This window comes from Malania oleifera, chromosome 7 (assembly GCF_029873635.1).
Source record: "Malania oleifera isolate guangnan ecotype guangnan chromosome 7, ASM2987363v1, whole genome shotgun sequence".
Lineage (NCBI taxonomy): Eukaryota > Viridiplantae > Streptophyta > Magnoliopsida > Santalales > Ximeniaceae > Malania > Malania oleifera.
The window spans coordinates 58,554,896-58,574,074 of record NC_080423.1 but is presented as its reverse complement, the minus strand read 5'-3'; the positions used below and the strand labels follow the sequence as shown (position 1 = coordinate 58,574,074).

The following is a 19,179-nucleotide window of genomic DNA, read 5'->3' as shown; positions in this document are numbered from 1 at the left end:
AACTACCCATAATTACTTCAAAATAATATTTTTCTTTAAATTATAATTTTTTAAATATAATATTTTTTGAAAAAATATTTATTTATGAATGTATTTTGTTACATTATACTTATAGGTAATAAATAACTATCACTCAAAAGGGTTGGTAGAAAATAATAAAAAGATAAATTCAAAATTTCATGTAAAAATTTAATTAATTGAAGAAGGGTAAAAGATACTCACCTCCCATGAAGTTTCATAAAATGTTAGTAACATCGCTTAAAGTTTAAAAAATATTACATACTTTTTTCAACATTTATCAAAAAGACACGGAGTACTCATAAAAAAATTGTCTTTTTTGCAAAATATAAGGTAAAGTTTGTAACTTTTTTACAAATTTCAAGCAAGTCTCTAAAATTTTAGAAACTCAAAAGAGATCTTTGCAATTTTTTAAAATCTCACGAGAGTTCTTTGCTCTTAAAAAAAAAAAAAAATTGTTTTCTCATAGCAAGACCTTGAATTTAACGATATATTAACTGCCGTTAACTCTTTTAAAATTGTCATGCGCGACATGTACAATGTTAAAAAATTCTTCGGGCCAAAGCTCTCGCCGGAGCAGTCTCCCTTTGCCTCTCGCTCTTCTCTCGCCAACATCTCCCATTCTCAGTAGTCCACAGCCGCTGCAGTACGCGTCTCAATCTCCTTCACTGTTTTCAGCTAATACTAGGCAAGCCATTCAATGTCTTCTTCTTCTTCTTCGAATATTTTGCTTAACGATTTGTTAAAACATGTCGACACTATCACCTGTTTGTCACGTTCACAGTTATGAAGATTCACAGAAAAAAATTTACTCTCTCTCTCTCTCTCTCTCTCTCTCTCTCTTCATTTTATATTATTTTCTTTGGTTGAGGATGGACCCACATTATAGCATGATCAGTTGGTATTTTAATTTTTCTGCGTTCTGATTGGAGTTCGTTAAGTTTGAGATTTTAATTTGTTTGTTGGGAATGAATTTGAACTTTGAATTGTTAGTTTTCCAATGGGTTGGTTTTGAGCTTATGCAGGCCAAGTGTTTGCTTAATTGCTTCACTTGGTGTAGTACAAATCAGAAACTTGATATAATATAATTGCTGTAAATGCGGACCATCATTTTTCTGAATTTTATTTCCTGAATCGACACTCAGCAAACATACTTCAGTTTAAACATGACTTCAATTCGAGTCTGCAGGCTGCAATACAGTTTCCCTCTTGGCAAACATGAACTCATTTTAAACATAAATACTTAATTTTGGGATTGAGATCTACGCCTGCTCTTTGGGGACTATTGTAAATAATTATTTTTTCATATTTGGGAAGCTGTGCTAATGTTCATATGATTTCGGTATTCAATGATATTTTCTAGCTTGCATATGCGGTATCAAATTTGAATATAATGATATAAAAAATACAAATAATGTTAATTTATTAGCTCCTCAGCCATATATAACCCTCTGCCAGAAAAGTGGGCGAATTTAGCTGTATACATCACTAGACCATCATAAATTTTCCTTTACATAATTAGCGAATCATATTTATGATCTAAGGAATTCTTGGCAAATACACATTTCTTCACATATGGTCCATTTTTGGAGCTTGCACCACTAGGAAGGAGACCTGCTTGTAACAATTCATGGTCAATGATTTAAAACTGATCTCTATGAATTAGTTTAGTGTTTCACTCTTTGAGTGAAAATACATTTGGATGCCTATTTCTGTCCCACAGTAGTGCAATATATTTCGTTTATATGTAGTGCCCATTTCCAGCCTAGATTAGGGCAAGGTCTTACATTTCAATCTCGACTAAATTTTATAAGCTTCAAAAGTATAAAAATTTTGATGGGAAATTCAACTTCAATTTTAAAGAATGTTGGAAATTAGTAATAAATCATGGAATCATTTTATGAAACTCTGGAAATTGTTAATAGAAATAATAATGCAAGTTTTGTAAGTTGTGTGAGTTAAGTGAGTTGTCTCCCATGCTTGTATGGGGAGTGCAAGTGAGTCAATGTCTTATCTCTTTGTTCTAAGTTATATATTTCGATTGTAGTAGCTGAAACACGGTAGAGATTTGAGAAATAAAATATTGAAAGACTTTGTCTTGTTGAAGCTCTAAGCTTTGTCCGATCTAAGTGATTGAGTGGCGTGAGGCTACATCATTCTCCTCGGAGATCAGTTGGTGTGAGACCAATACTTATCCAGCACTTCTTCACCACCTCCTATCCTCCCACGCAAGTTCATACACACAGCAGCACCTTCACTTGCTCAAATACAATTTCAAGGATTTCTTGGTTGTGATTCAGATTCGTGACGAGCATTGGTAAGTTATCCAGCGTTTTCCCACGGTAATATTGTTCTTAAAACATGCTTAACTTATTTGAGAACCTTTGATTAAAGTTTCATAAGCCCCAGCTGAACCAAAACCCTTGAAACTAGCTTAATTTTTCAGTCCTGTCGCAGGTCAGGTGACTGACCTCAAAGAGATCAGTCGACTGCCCTATTTAAGCTTTCGGTATTTCCCATAAATCTCAGTCAGTCGACTGACCCTACTAGATCAGTCAACTGACCCTATTATGCTAGCCTAGAAAACTGAAATTAAAATCCACAGGTGACTGACCTTGAGCTCAGTCGACTGTAGACACCCAAAACCTTAAATTTTCAGCATTTACTCATCATTGCTTGTCAATTGTGGGAATATTATTGTGATAACATTGACTTATGTTCTTGAATGACCGAATAACCTCTTCATAGTATATTACTTGGTTCCTTCGTGAAAGAGCCCTTTGAGATTGAATTTCAAATCAAACTATATATCTTTTTTAAAATCCTTGAACGTGTGTGACAAAGCAAGATTTATTTTGTGTAAGTTTGATTGATTCACTTCTTATTTTAAAGTGTTTCTTATGTATGTGTTAGTTGAGGGTTGAAACCCATAGGACTAGGTCACCCAACCCCGTCCTACATCACTTCTCCCCCATCCGATTCATATGGATGATGATACTGTACCTTAGGGCGGAGATGGTAGAGGTATAGGACGATGACGAGGCAGGAGACTTGATGGGGATGACCAGTGAGAAGAGGGCGGATATAGACGGTAGCTTGCATGACAAAGGAGACGACTTGCGTGTGGCACTTGAGCAGCAACATAGTTGTATATGTAGTTATGTGTATATTGTTTTGTACATTAGTTTCATTCTTACATATTATCTTTCATGTCCCATTGCATTACTTCTATATAATTGAGAATGTTTATTTCTTGTTCCCTAATATGTATATGTAATTGTCCAACAATATGGACAACTTTACTAACATTATAAACATCATGATAAGGAAATACTGCTGGCGTAGTATGTTGTAGTGAAAAAACTGTGATTGTTTGCCATTGAAGGTTTTTTATTTTTAGCATGTGTGGTCAGAAATGGATATACTCGATTTTAAGAGACTATCGAAATTTTTACAAAAGTTGGAGATAGTATAAATTTATAAATTTGTGTATGAATGTTGTGAACAAATTGTGATTATTTGCTAATGAAAGTTATTTTTTTTAACAAGTGCGGTTAGAAATGGGTATACTTAATTTTAAGAGGAGATTCTGCTGAAATTTTAAGTTGGACATAGTATGAATGTATAAATTTTGTGTATGAATGTTATGAAAAAACTGTGTGATTTTTTTTTTTTTCCCGCTGAAAGTTGTCTTTTTTAACAAGTGCGGTAAAAAAAAGGGTATACTCAATTTTAAGAGGAGACTTTGCTGAAATTTTTAAAAACGTTGGATATAGTATGAATGTATAAATTTGTATATGCATGTTGTGATAAAATATTGTGATTATTTGCCGCTGAAGTATTTATATTTCATAGATTTATGTAAAACATCTAGAAAAATGCCAAACACAATTTTAGTTCTATTTTCATCCTCTAAAATCTATTACATAAGACTGAATTAATTATGATATCATAGAAGCATGAGCAAGAATTGTAGTTAGTTTCTATGATTATTTAAATTAGTTTCGATTTTGAAGTCTTATGCCTCATACTAAAATTTTTTTATTGTTAGGGCATTTATTTAATTTCATAGTTATTGAATGTTTAATGAGTTAATGTGTAATTTTTTTTTTGGTTAGAGTTTTATTTCATCTTATGTGAATTTGAGTACATTAATGATGCATGTGCAAAATTTATTTTAATTTGCATGACAGTTAAATGTAATTTTCATTTTGAACGCAGAAGTGAGTGTGTCATATTCTGCCTAGTTATTTACAATTTAGAAGATCTTACTAAATCACTATAATATAAGAGAGTGTTTAAGAAACCACGGTTTACTTTTTTAAATTCACTGAAAATAAAAAATGTATATTGTTTTCAACTACTAAACATTCTTAAAAGGTTTTATAAATATTATGCTAGCATGCAATATTTATTCGTGTACTGAAAGCTATAACATCTACCTAAGAGAAGAGGGACCAAACTCATTATACATGCCATTATGAAAACCACCAGTCTAGCAGGATCTACAACCAAACTCATCAAATATGTCCTTGTGAATACCACTAGTCTAGTAGGATCCACAAATGTGACTCCCTTTGCACATAATAGCATGCAACTCATTAGGGGTCAATCCGACAATCACCCCCCCAAATGGGAAATAAAAACTCATTCTTTATTGAATTAAAATAAATCCTGCGTACGTAGAAATACATGATAGTAAAGCCACCACAAAGTATGCACCAACAATTCAAATATAAAAATTACTTCCATATTTACAAAATTTTATAATAACATATGCTCGTAATTTACATGACTTATAATCCAAGTAAATTACTAATAAAAGTTCATTATTGAAATTTAAATTAATTATGTTAGTTTACTTCTCTTATGCCCCTAATAATATCTTACCTTCTAATTTGAATAAAATAGGAAAAACTTTATTTCATAATATAATAAAATATTATTAATAAAAATGAGTAATCACAAGGCCTCTTGCCACTTGGATGGAACATGTTAAAAATACTATTTCAACCAGCGTTTTACAAGACAAATCAATTTGGGAAATAAAGTTTTATTTGTCAAGTAATTTTAATTAAAATAAAATTGAAATGGGAAAAAACTCTCACTCCCTCCCCACTCTCTCTCACACAAAATTAGCACTATAAACCTGAACTAAAAGCGAGAATCCCTTTAGCTGGCAACCGACTCTCCCTTCCCCCCCTCTCCCCATGAAGCTCCTCTCTAGGCCCGCCCTTTTTGTAGCGGCGGACGCTCTCAAGCTATCGTGAGCTTGGAGGGGTACTCTCTGTTCATTGTCATTTGCATTGTAATGTTTTCTCTGTTTCTTGTTTTTTGTTCTCTCTTTTGCTTACTTTGTTGGTGTTGGGAATTTTGTACTTCCTGTTATCTTGCTTTTTCTTGAAGTCTTGAACTCTCTTTTTAAATATTTCTACTGAATTTGTTGTGTTCTATTTAATGGGTTTCTTGTATGATTGTTAATAATTTTTATTGCGTATTGTCAGTCACTTCAATCAGAACTGCTGTGTTTATGTTTGATTCCATGTTAATCATGAAAAGAAGTTCAAATTTGTTATGAGTGTTCTCTTATTTTGAGAGGATTATCTATCTAATACAACTAAATTCTCGTTTTGGCTCACAAATTAATGCATTGATTTCCATTTTTCTTTTTCCTCTAATAAGGGATGTTTTGGAGATGTGAAGTTTGTCTCTGTTTGTTATAATTTGGCAGTTTGGGACTAAACGAATGTATCATCTTTTGTTTTATTATGTTTTGGTTTCTAAATAATGGAAAACTCTTGTCATTTATTTTCTGTATGAGTCTCAGTTGAGTGAAGAATTTTCTTTCTATTTCTGAGAACCTCTTGACACGAACAGTGTAATATTAAAAATTATGATTCTTTTCCTTTGCTTATTTTTGTATTATATGTCACAAATGTTGGATTGAACACGGAGTTTCAGTTCCTATGGTGGTTCCTCCTTCCTTTCTTTGTATCTATTTTTGTCTCGGATTGGGATGTGTATTTGTATGTAAAACATTTCTTTGCAACAATATTTTGACTTATTTTATGATTGGTTTTGTGGACTAGTTATTCGTACGAATGTAATCATCATAATAAAAGGATTTGATAGCTTAAAATAGAAAATTTGTTTTCTATCTTAAAACAAATGACAATGCAGGAACTTTTATTTGATAGCTTAAAACAGAAAATGTGTTGTCTATCATAAAACAAATTACAATGCAGAAACCTTTCTTTATCCATAACATAAAAAAAGAAAAAAGAATGATTATTACCAAATTTCACAATGGTGGAATGTGTATTCTCAAATAGACGAGGAACTACTATTCCCAAATAACACAAACTTTCGGAATGAGTTAATCACTTTTCAATTATCACATCACTATTCAATTTTTTTTCATTTCCATATTATTCTATTCTATTTGTGTGTGTAGACACTCTGCGAATTGAACATAACCTCTGTGCTTTAGAATTTTTACTTGGCTGATGTCGTGTTTGCATGTTTCATTGGGCATTCAGAGATCTACGTAGTAAATAATGAAATGAACTTCATTTATTTTGGCCATTTAATTTCAGTATCTGCTTTAAATTCAAATGATCTTGACAATTCCCATTAGAGTAGCTATTGGTTTGGATATTGTTATGTGTATGCTTATTTGATGCACATGTCTTGCAAAACTGTTGAGTACCACGAGTTTGATGCTGCTAATAAAAGGATAAAAAAAATGAAAGTTTGAAGGATTCACTTTACTTTTAGCAGTGCTGTTTAGTGTCAATGGTGCAGCAAAACTTTGGGGCGGATTGTAATTTTGTAATTTTCAGAGGCAGAATCTTCATTTAATAATTTTCAGGGAGCAGAGTTTTACTTTTCATAATTTTTAGTTCCTTTTTTTGGCTATGTATGGGCTAATTTCTTAGGAGTCTTTAGTGAGTCACAATTGTAATTTTACCATTATGGGCTGGCTTAGAAGTCCCTGCCTCCTAAGCAAGTTGGGTCCTAGTAGGATTAGGAGTTTTTGACAAAATCAGTTTTTTTATCCAAATATTTTATTTAGATACTCAAATAGGTGTCTTTTGAAGCAATTTATGAGGCTAGTTGTAATCACATCTTGAAGATGTCAGCTAGTGTTAGGTAAAAGTGAATCATGATTGGACAGGGGATTTCAATAATGAAATCCTTATTTTTTCAATGGACATTGTTGAAGAATTGGGCAAAATGGAAGACCTAATCACAATGATAGGTCTCTCTCCCCCTTTATTTATAATATATATCAAGTACATACCAATGACCATAATATCCTTACTAACTCACTCTTACCAACACAAAACTAGCACATATTAATAATGCTAAATGACCAAAATAACCATCAACAATCCCCTTCAAGATGGATCATAGATATCATTTGCTCCTAGTTTGTTACGAATGAACTTGACAGGAGCGCCCCCAAGGCTTTAGTGAATAAATTAGCAAGCTGCAAATTAGACTTCATGTTTGAGTGGTTGTAATGAGCTTTTGCATAAGTTTCTATTGAATAAAGTGGCAATCAACTTCAATTTGTTGTGTTCACTCATAAAGACCAAGTTGGAGGTAGTTTGAGTAGAAGCTTGGTTATCACACATCAACTATGGACTGAGAACGTGGAAAACCCAGTTATTCTAACATGTTCTTCAGCCACACAAGTTCACATGTAGTGTGAGCCATGGTTGTATTCTCTGACTCACACTTAGCACTTGACTTGGCGGCCACATTTTTTTGTTTTTTTGTTTACTCTTCCAAGAAACTAAAATACCACCAACAAAGATATGATACTTGACCATGGATACTTTGAAGGTGACCGACCCAATTTGTAGTTGTATATCCCTGAATATAAGTGTGACCCTAATCTTGATATAAGAGACCTCTCCTAGGTGCAAGTGCAACTTTGAGATATCTCAAGATACGAATTACTGCATCCTAGTGACAAAATGGTTGACAACACCTTTTGTGGAAGATATATTCATTTAGGCTACGAATCAATCATATCTGGCACCAACTTAGTGTTAGTGTAGACACCCTATTTTTGCCCTAGCCAAATAGAGTAAGGGGTCCTTTCTCATTGTATTATTATTATTATTATTATTTTATTATCACTATTATTTCATTATTATTATTATTATTATTATTATTATTATTATTATTATTATTATTACTATGATTTTTATTGTTGTTATTTATATTATTATTATAATTTTTATTTTCACTATTATTATTATTAATTATTTTCCTATATTGATATAAGTAATTTATTATTATTACTATTATTTTATTATTATTTATTTTTATAAGTAATTTATTATTATCACTATTATTTATTTATTATTATTATTATTATTTTACTGATAATATCTTTATTATTTTTATTATAATTATTTATTATTATTTACTATTTCGTAGTATTATTATTATTATTATTACCTTATTGATACTTATATAATTATGATAATTATTATTATTATTATTTCCATTTTCATTATTACCATAAGAATAAAAGCATAAAAAAAAAAGAAGAAAAGAAAAAGAAAATAAAATCAAAAAGGAAGTTTTTTTTAGGGTTTTTCCAAGTTTTTTTATATAAGGGGGGCATGCACACGGCCAAGAGGGGGCGCAGCAGGGGCGCACAGCCAAGAAAAAAAATAAAAAAAAGCCTACCTTTGATTCTGCTTCTCCGACTGCTTCTTCTTCTTCTTCCTGCCAGCCCCTCATCTCCGGCCACCTTGCTCCCAGCCATCACCCATACACCAGCAAACCTGGCGCACGGCCGCTGATAGCACCAACCACCCGAGACTCCCTCCATAACAGAACAGAGCCCCAAGCTCCTCTGCTGCGCAGAGCACCGCAGCCAGCCTTGCCAGCCTCTTCTCCAGCAGACTCGGCGCACGGGCGCACCCGTCACTGTTCACGGCCACGACCCCACGACGCCGCAACCACCTTCTCCGACAGCAGTATCCGCATCCCTGCTCCGTCTTAACCCAGTTCGGCAACCCCAGGAGCAGCCTTGACCCGCCTCCACCCTCTGTAGCTATCTGCAACCGCAGACCTCTTCAACCCCAAGAGCAGCCTTGACGCGTCTCCGTTCTCTATGTAGCCACCGACGACGCCGTCGCCGTCGCCGCTTCCAGTCCCAATTCTCTGGCGGTATCCCCCCTCAGTAAGTACCCACTGTAAGTACCTCCCCTACACAGCACACGCACACACACGTGCACCCATATTTTATTTATTTATTTATTTATTTTTTGTGTTTTCTTTCTTGTTGTTTTTTTTTTTTTTTTTTCCTGTTTGGTTTATTTCTTTGTTTTTATTTATTCTGATGTTTGGGTTTCATTGTACTTGCAGGTAGCATGCTTAGGTTGTGTTTATTACACATATATATATATATAAAAGGATTACCATTCCTTTTATAGGGTTTTCATATTTAGTTTAATATTTAATAGTCATGGTAAGTTTTTTTATTGCATTTGTTATATAGGTTGATTGTTTTATTATCATTGTTATGAAATTTTTATAATTGGAATTTGTTTTGATATTTATAGTTTAACCTTTTGTATTCGTGGAATTATTAATATTCTTTTTGTAGAATCCTTAATGTTATAGTATGTGGTTATATGTCTAGTATTCATGTTGCATGTTTTATTATTGTTACAACTATTTTGATGTCCAATTGTCGTATTTAGGGTCGTTTGTTATTATTGCATGTTTAATATTTATGTATTTAGAATGTTTGTTATTATAGTACTTATTTATGTAAGGGCGTTATTGTTTGATATTTATATGTTTAGGTATGTTATATATATAATGTTCACAATAGGGTTATATCCAATATTAGAGTTTAGGGTTCACATGTAGGATTGTTATTATATTTTTTGTATAGATTAACTATTATTGTTGAAAGGAGTATATTGTTGATTTATTTTAATATTAACTTCCCCTGTTTAGGTTTTGTTGTATTTGTTTGTTAATATTCCTAATGTAGGTAATCATATTTATGTTAACATCTAATGTTCATGTTTAATCATAGTTATATCATATCATTAGTATTTTAGAATTTTAATGACATTGTATAGCATGTTAGGACTTTAGTAGGTTAGTATTTTAGTTGTATTATATATAGCATCTTAGAATTATAATTGTATTTAGTATTCTAGAATTTTAGCTATATTATATGTTTAGTATCTTAGTATTTTGGTAATATCGTGTATTTAATATATTAGAATTTTAATTACATTATATTTGGTAAGTTAATATGGTATTGTTTATTATGGTATTTTTTTCATAGTATATATGGTATTAGAGTATTTTATTATTGATATTCTTAGTATTTTAATATATAGGGGACTATTTATTATAGTATTTTTAGTGTATTAGCATATATATAACTTATTGGGATATTTTGAGTGTTTTAATATATAGGGTATTACTTTTCGTAGCATCTTAATATATATGGTATTTTATTACCTATTTTAACATTTGGAACATTTTAGTAGTTGCTAATTATCCTATGATCACATATTAAAACCTCCCATACTAGTACTTTCGTACTAAAAAATTCTATACGATTTTCAAAATATGGGAGTGTATTTTATTAAATATTTTTGATTTTTATCCCTATGATTTTATTGCGGGGATATGAGCCTTCGGGCATCACGTACCTTAAGCTCTGAAGGAATATATATGTATATATTATATTTATTTATTTTTTTTTTTTTCATGTGTATTTATAAATTCATAAAAAAGAATAATTTAAAGACTTATTAGATTAACTTAGGGATAATTTCAAATTAATTAGGTACCGTTCGTAAGAACGGGTGCGTAGGGGGTGCATGTACCTTCCCCTCGCGTAACCGAACTCCTGACTCCAGCTCTGGTAACGTAGACCCACTCTACCCCTAACGGGGTAGTAATCATGTGTTCTAATGTCCCTAGTGGAGTCGCCAAGTTGTCGTGACGTCCCGGGAGCGCGTGTGCCTCGGGCGGCGAAATTAAAAATCAATTTTAATATTTTCAGGAAAAATGGGAATATTGGAGTCGCCACTAACCTTTTAGTGTGGTTAGAACACATGATTACTACCCCGTTAGGGGTAGAGTAGGTCTACGTTACCAGAACTGGAGTCTGGAGTTCGGTTACGCGAGGGGAAGGTACTAGCACCCCCTACGCGCCCGTTCTTACGAACAGTACCTAATTAATTTGAAATTATCCCTAAGTTAATCTAATAAGTCTTTAAATTACTCCTTTTTATGAATTTATAAATACACATGAAAAATAAATAAATAAATAAATATAATATATACATATATATTCCCTCAGAGCTTAAGGTACGTGATGCCCGAAGGCTCATACCCCCGCAATAAAATCATAGGGATAAAAATCAAAAATATTTAATAAAATACACTCCCATATTTTGAAAATCGTATAGAATTTTTTAGTACGAAAGTACTAGTATGGGAGGTTTTAATATATGATCATAGGATAATTAGCAACTACTAAAATGTTCCAAATGTTAAAATAGGTAATAAAATACCATATATATTAAGATGCTACAAAAAGTAATACCCTATATATTAAAACACTCAAAATATCCCAATAAGTTATATATATGCTAATACACTAAAAATACTATAATAAATAGTCCCCTATATATTAAAATACTAAGAATATCAATAATAAAATACTCTAATACCATATATACTATGAAAAAATACCATAATAAACAATACCATATTAACTTACCAAATATAATGTAATTAAAATTCTAATATATTAAATACACGATATTACCAAAATACTAAGATACTAAACATATAATATAGCTAAAATTCTAGAATACTAAATACAATTATAATTCTAAGATGCTATATATAATACAACTAAAATACTAACCTACTAAAGTCCTAACATGCTATACAATGTGATTAAAATTCTAAAATACTAATGATATGATATAACTATGATTAAACATGAACATTAGATGTTAACATAAATATGATTACCTACATTAGGAATATTAACAAACAAATACAACAAAACCTAAACAGGGGAAGTTAATATTAAAATAAATCAACAATATACTCCTTTCAACAATAATAGTTAATCTATACAAAAAATATAATAACAATCCTACATGTGAACCCTAAACTCTAATATTGGATATAACCCTATTGTGAACATTATATATATAACATACCTAAACATATAAATATCAAACAATAACGCCCTTACATAAATAAGTACTATAATAACAAACATTCTAAATACATAAATATTAAACATGCAATAATAACAAACAACCCTAAATACGACAATTGGACATCAAAATAGTTGTAACAATAATAAAACATGCAACATGAATACTAGACATATAACCACATACTATAACATTAAGGATTCTACAAAAAGAATATTAATAATTCCACGAATACAAAAGGTTAAACTATAAATATCAAAACAAATTCCAATTATAAAAATTTCATAACAATGATAATAAAACAATCAACCTATATAACAAATGCAATAAAAAAACTTACCATGACTATTAAATATTAAACTAAATATAAAAACCCTGTAAAAGGAATGGTAATCCTTTTATATATATATATATATATATATATATATATATATGTAATAAACACAACCTAAGCATGCTACCTGCAGGTACAATGAAACCCAAACATCAGAATAAATAAAAACAAAGAAATAAACCAAACAGGAAAAAAAAAAAAAAAAACAACAAGAAAGAAAACACAAAAAAATAAATAAAAAATAAAGAAAATATGGGTGCACGTGTGTGTGCATGTGCTGTGTAGGGGAGGTACTTACAGTGGGTACTTACCGAGGGGGGATACCGCCAGAGAATTGGGACTGGAAGCGGCGACGGCGTCGTCGGTGGCTACATAGAGAACAGAGACGCGTCAAGGCTGCTCTTGGGGTTGAAGAGATCTGCGGTTGCAGATAGCTGCAGAGGGTGGAGGCGGGTCAAGGCTGCTCCTGGGGTTGCCGAACTGGGTTAAGACGGAGCAGGAATGCGGATACTGCTGTCGGAGAAGGTGGTTGCGGCGTCGTGGGGTCGTGGCCGTGAACAGCGACGGGTGCGGCCGTGCGCCGAGTCTACTGGAGAAGAGGCTGGCCGCGGTGCTCTGCGCAGCAGAGGAGCTCGGGGCTCTGTTCTGTTATGGAGGGAGTCTCGGGTGGTTGGTGCTATCAGCGGCCGTGCGCCGGGTTTGCTGGTGTATGGGTGATGGCTGGGAGCAAGGTGGCCGGAGATGAGGGGCTGGCAGGAAGAAGAAGAAGAAGCAGCCGGAGAAGCAGAATCAAAGGTAGGCTTTTTTTTATTTTTTTTCTTGGCTTTGCGCCCCCGCTGCGCCCCCTCTTGGCCGTGTGCATGCCCCCCTTATATAAAAAAACTTGGAAAAACCCTAAAAAAACCTTCCTTTTTGATTTTATTTTCTTTTTCTTTTCTTCTTTTTTTTTATGCTTTTATTCTTATGGTAATAATGAAAATGGAAATAATAATAATAATAATTATCATAATTATATAAGTATCAATAAGGTAATAATAATAATAATACTAAATAGTAAATAATAATAAATAATTATAATAAAAATAATAAAGATATTATCAGTAAAATAATAATAATAATAATAATAAATAAATAAATAATAGTGATAATAATAAATTACTTATAAAAATAAATAATAATAATAAAATAATAGTAATAATAATAAATTACTTATATCAATATAGGAAAAAAATTAATAATAATAATAATAGTGAAAATAAAAATAATAATAATAATATAAATAACAACAATAAAAATCATAGTTATAATAATAATAATAATAATAATAATGAAATAATAGTGATAATAAAATAATATTAATAAAAATAAGGAAATAATAATTGTAGACACCCCATTTTTACCCAGGCCCAATATATGTATTACTATTATTATTATTATTTTATTATTATTAGTATTATTATTATTTATTCTTATTATTATTATTATTATTAATCTTCACTAATCTTGTTATTTTTATTATTATTATTATTATTATTATTATTTTCTGTATTATTATTATTATTAGTATTATTAATAGTACTTTATTATTATTATTATTATTATTATTATTATTATTATTATTTTCATTATTATTTTTATTATTTTTTATTATCATTAGTATTTTTATTACTATTATTACTATTATCCCATTTATTATTATTATTACTTTTGTTTTTATTTCTATTTATATTCTTTATTATTATTATTATTTATTATTTTCATTATTATTGACATTATTTTTAATTATTATTATTAGTATGTTTACCTTTATTATTACTATTATTATTATTATTATTTTATTTATTTATCTTTGTTATTACTATTATTATTATTATTTCGGTTATTATTATTATTATTATTATTGTTGTAGTTATTATTATTTTTATTATCTTTATTATCATTATTATTATTATTATTATTTATATATATTTTTATTATTATTATTATTATTATTATTATTATTATTATTATTTTCTGTATTATTATTATCATTAGTATTATTAATAGTACTTTATTATTATTACTATTCTTATTTTCATTAGTATTTTTATTATTATTTTTATCATTAGTATTTTTATTACTATTATTACTATTATCTTATTTATTATTATTATTTTTCATTAGTATTATTATTATTACTTTTATTTTTATTTTTATTTATATTGTTTATTATTATTATTATTATTTATCTTTTCATTAGTATTATTATTATTACTTTTATTTTTATTTTTATTTATATTGTTTATTATTATTATTTCATTATCTTTGTTGTTACTATTATTATTATTATTTTAATATATATATATATATATATTTTTACCTTATTATTATTATTATTATTATTATTACCATATTAATAATTATTCTCATATATATTGTTTCCAAAAAGAAAATATACCATAAACTAAAAAGGAAAGGGAAGATTTAGGGTTTCTAATTTTTGCTCATAAAAAACCTATTCTTCTCTTCAAACAGGGGGGGGGCAGCGCACAGCCGCAAGGAGGAAAGCAAAAAAAAAACACAAAATTAAACCTTCTTCTTCTTCTTCTTCTCCTTCTCCCTCGCCCATAGCTCCCTGGGATCCGCACACACAAGCAGCAACCGCAGGAGCCATCTCCTCATTGCTTCGTCATCACCACCGAACCCAACAAGCACAGCCACCTACTTCCGTCGCTGCCGCTATCCACCGAGACACCAGCAGGCAGCCGCGCCATCTCCTCCTGCAACTCCAGCGTAGCCGACTCCTGCAACTCCAGCCACCCTCCCAGCCGCCCTCCTCCATGCTCTGCAGCAGGCTACCTCACGGCCAACACCACAACAGCCCCAGCCCAGCTTCCATCCGACCAGCATCTCCGGCGAGCCCTTCCCCAGCCACAGCAGCCTCCACTCTCGGCAACTCCCGGTGAGCCCCCTGCCTCCTATTTCTGCATGCCGGCCACAGCACCAACAGGAATCTCCAGCCACGACAGCCTTCCGGTAAGTCCCCTCTATTAGTCCCTCTACCCACAGTAAGTATACTCACACACACACACACACACACGCACATATATATGTCTATATATATACATGTACATGTAAAGTTTAAATTTTTTTTTTATTATACATTTAGTTGGGTTTATATATATAAGTATATGGGTTTTATTTTGAGTCTCAAAAGTTCACTTTTTTGCTTTTATTTTATTTATTTATTTATTTTTTGTTTCTCTCTTTTCTTTTATTTTGCATGTGAGTACGTATTAAAAATCTATTGTGTGTGCATATTAATATATTCTTTATTTTGGTATTCAGTTAATTTTCATATCTAGGCTCCTATTATATATGTGTTAAAATACTAATATTGTTTCCACGTGTTTCATTTTATTGTGGGGATATTTGTGTATATTTTTTTTTTTTGGTAGTTATTTCAAATACTAATCGGTTCGTTCTCATTATTGTAGGATATTTTTTTTTTTAAATGTGCAGGTAAGAGTTCCATTGTTTAATATTTAAATGTAACAGTTTTTGGTTGTTGAATATTATAAAGTGTATCATATTCATGTTATATGCTTAATATTTAAGGTTTTTTTTATTTTATTTTATAGGCCATATTGAAGCAGTATGATTAATAGGGTTTTGGTCTGATTAATATTTAGGGTTTTAGCCGTGTTTATTTGAATAGGCCATATTCATTGTTCCATGTATTTAGGGTGTTTGTCATTATTGTATTCATTTTATGTTTAATATTTGTATACTTAGGGCCGTGTATTAATTTTGGTGGCCGTACTATATAGGTTCATATTAATTTTAGGAAGTAACTTGTTTCCATAAGTTCGCCCTTTTCATTAGTTTCCATATTTTAATCTTAACATCGGTTTGTTTCTTTAATTATTTACATATGGGTGTCTTGTGCATATCTTTAATAGTGCGTTAATATTAAGGTAAATATAATATTATTAAAATATGTATATTATTTTTACTATTAGTTAACAATATTTATTATTATTACTGTTAATATCATTATAATTATTACTGTTATTGTTATTTATTATTATTATTATCATTATCATTGTTATTATTATTATTGTTACCATTATGTTATCTATTATTATTATTATTATTATTATTATTTTATTATTATTATTATTATTACCATTTATTATTATTATCATTATTATCCTTATTGTATTATGTACTATCACTATTAATATTAGTATTATTTTTACTATTATTACTATTTATTAATATTATCATTATCATTATTAACGTTATTATCGTATTTGTTTTCATTATTATTATTATTACTCTCATTATTATTATCATTATTATCATTATTATTATTGTATATTATTATTTATTTTTATGATTATTTTCAATCTTTTATCCCTATGATTTTATTGCGGGGTATGAGCCTTCGGGCTTTACGTACCTTAAGCTCTGAGGGAATATATATATATATATATATATATATATATATATATATATATTATATTATATTTATTTATTTATTTATTTTTCACGTGTAATTATAAAGTCATAAAAAGGAGTAATTTAAAGGCTTATTAGATTAACTTAGGGATAATTTCGAATTAATTAGGTACCGTTCGTAAGAACGGGCGCGTAGGGGGTGCTAGTACCTTCCCCTCGCGTAACCGAACTCCCGAGCCCAAGTCTGGTAACGTAGACCGATTCTACCCCTAACGGGGTAGTAATCATGTGTTCTAACCGCACTAAAGGTTAGTGGCGACTCCGATATTCACATTTTTCCTGAAAACATTAAAATGATTTTTAACTTCGCCGCCCGGGGCACGCGCGCTCCCGGGACGTCGCGACAGCTTGGCGACTCAGCTGGGGACGTAGAGAGTCGAGCCATTAATTAATTGAAAATTATCCCAAGTTTAAATTTAATAAATCTTTTAATTACTCCTTATTTTGCAAATATAGTAATTCATAAATAACCTTGATTAATCATAAATATTTTACTTCCATAATTTGTGAATAACCTTAATTAATAAAAAAAAAAAAATTTTTGTTTCCTTATTTTTTGTCTCCAAATTTTTGTGAATAAACATATTAATTGCATATATTGTGTTTCCTTGTCTTTTGAATATATATATTAATGGTAGATATCTTGTTTCCATATTGTTTATAGCATGTGAATAAATGTGGGGATAGCGGGATTAGGTTAAAAAATTGAATTCACACACTCTCACGCTCTATACCCGAGCTTTCCTTACTAGGACTAGATAGGAGTGTAATAGCGTCAGTCCCTTCGTGGCAGAGCTTGATGGGACCCGCGAACCACTCCACTCAGTATGGGTTTTATCCGGACCCCAATGGGGGAGGATGAAATTCCAAACTGGGAACTTTTTGTCAATAGGGTTAGAACCTACCCACACATACTTGTCTATAGTCTTCCTTAACTAGGGTAGAGTCATGAAGAACCCTTTACATACGTACCTACCCTAGGTTGGGACAAGAGCCACATCATTCTCCATGAATAGTGTGTTGCATATATGTGAAATACTTTGTATTATATCATGCATTTGACATACATTTAGACATACATACTACTTAGTTAGTATTCTGAAAAAGCCCAATAATGAGACCAAGACCCATCCTTTCAAAAAAATGGAGCACTTGGCCCAAGCATTTTAAAATATGGGTCGGCCCAACCCTTTTCAAATAACTCGGGCCCAATTTTTTTGAGAAATAACAAGTATAGGCTCAACCTTTTCCTAAGTAAAAACTCGGTCCAGGCCTGATTTTCAAAATGGGTCAAAACCAGATTTCCATAAATGGGCTTCGGCCTTATTACCCTAAAAATCCAGGCCCATATTTTCTAAACAATCCAAGCCCAAATCCTTTTAAAATTAGGGCCTGATCCCATCATGAAGTATATTGAAGCCCATATTTTAAAATACTTGAGGCCCAAGTGCACACTAAAGTCCACAAGTCCGCACCAAACAAATCCAATGGGTTGACCAACCTGGGTCAACCTCAATCTCAGATCATAATTTGACCCTTCATAGAATCTGAGATACATGGACCGATTGAGGGAAGAGTTGAATTTAAATTGTGGCCCAGCAATGATTGTATTGAAATCTCTCGTTAGTGGGACTTTTCCTAGAAAGCTAACAAAGTAGTTAGTTAGGTTACATTGCATCCATGCATTCATGCATAATTTCACACGTAATCATGCCCGATAGGTCACATACATGTTAATATCCCTATTGACATGTATTTGTGCACTAAGTACACACATGCATAAACACCCCATGCATAAGATAGAGTCTTGGAGAATCTTTTATATAAGTCTACCTCGGGTGGAGGATATAAGTTTCATTATTTTCAGTTTGGTGTCATGACCGCATGCATTGTTTTGAGTTGTATGATACCTTTACTAACATGTTGCATTCACATAGGCATCCTGTCTACTTCATCAAGGTTCTATAAGAGATCTGAATCATTCATGGAGAACACAATGGCTTACCATGAGATTGAGTCCACAGTACAACAATATTCAGAAAGTCAACAGAACAAGTGGGGTGACAGTCTTACTCAGAAATCTAT

The 19,179-nt window shown here is 31.1% G+C and overlaps 1 protein-coding gene across 2 annotated transcripts in view; it reads left to right on the top strand.

Moving 5' to 3' along the window:
• Window positions 1-327: 327 nt before the first annotated feature.
• LOC131159398 (histidinol dehydrogenase, chloroplastic-like) overlaps window positions 328-19,179 on the top strand; it is a 218,626-nt gene continuing 199,774 nt past the window's right edge. The window contains exon 1 of one of the 2 annotated variants that reach the window (XM_058114277.1): window positions 328-706. The gene's annotated coding sequence lies outside the window, so the exon portion shown is untranslated. The remainder of the gene's footprint in view (window positions 707-19,179) is intronic. The other variant, XM_058114278.1, reaches the window with a different exon arrangement.